The sequence below is a fragment of the Galeopterus variegatus genome, unplaced genomic scaffold, assembly GCF_000696425.1.
Source record: "Galeopterus variegatus unplaced genomic scaffold, G_variegatus-3.0.2 Scaffold2188, whole genome shotgun sequence".
Lineage (NCBI taxonomy): Eukaryota > Metazoa > Chordata > Mammalia > Dermoptera > Cynocephalidae > Galeopterus > Galeopterus variegatus.
This window is the reverse complement of record NW_007728299.1, coordinates 1-1,223: the sequence shown is the minus strand read 5'-3', so window position 1 is coordinate 1,223 and position 1,223 is coordinate 1.

Sequence of the window (1,223 nt, the reverse complement as noted above, 5' to 3'; positions counted from 1 at the left end):
TCCCTGGGGACAGCTTCCTAGAAGAGTGTGGGTGGGGGAAGGACAACCGCATAGGGCTGGGGTGATCACAAATGGCAACCTCGACATCTGCCGAGCACTCTCTGCTCCACAGAGCTGCTCTATCCACCCGTCACTCCTACCAGGTTGGAGAGAAGAGGGACTTCTCCTCACAGGGACAGAGGCTGAGTGGGAGCAGGACCCAGGCTCTTGGGCCCCAGCCTCTCTGCCCTGTTCCCTCAGCATTTCCTGCCATCCAGCCCTGGAGTCCGGGCGATGGGGGGTGTGACGAATGTGGCACTACCCAGCTCTGCCGCGGCCAAGCTGCTGGGACTTGCACCTCATCCTGCAAAGGACAGTAGAGCTCAGGGGCTCAGCTCCACAGCCATCCCACTGGGCAGGACCCTACTCAGCCCCAGGGAGAAGTCCACTTCTTGGGGACTTTGGGGACTTCTGACACCAAGTTATCTAGGAATGTCAGTGGTTAGTGGATGTCTAGGCCCCATATAAGAAGAGAAGCCCACACTCTCCTCCCTCGGTTTTCTCTGCATTTCAACCCCACCATAAACATAATCTTCCCACAGGCATCACAGTACCCCACACAGCTGCCTCGGGAACTGGCTCCTGCTCTGAATGTCCCGTGCACCTGGTGGCAGTCCAGGTTTGCAACCCATCCAAGTGGCTGCTGGGCCTCATGGCCGGGCCCTTGGTTTCTATCAGGCTTAATGCTCGATGGACTGCCTACCTCCACAGGGGTTGCTGGGTTGGCCGATAGACTGATATCATCATCATCATCATCATCATCATCCTTATCACTGGGATCCCCTTCCCTTGATGCATGACAATGGGCAGGCCTCACATCTCAGACTTTGCACAACACACTTCCCCACCCAAGGGGCAGCAGCAAGGGAGACAGTGGCAGGGCCAGAGCAGCTGCCCTCACCCCCACCCACAGCACTCGACAGCCTGTGGGAGAGAACCTGGGCACAGCCCTGAGAATTGTACTCATGGACCATAATGGCTAAGACCAGGGGCTTTGGAATCAGAACGATGTGGGTTTGAATCCAGCCAGGTGACTTTGGGCAAGTGACTGTAACTTCCTGATCCTCACTCTCCAGTCTGTAAAATTGGGCTAATAACTCCAGTTGGGTTGTTGTGAGAATGGAACAGGAAAACATATGCAAGGCCATTAGCACAACACCTTGGCGCACTGCAAATTCTCCATC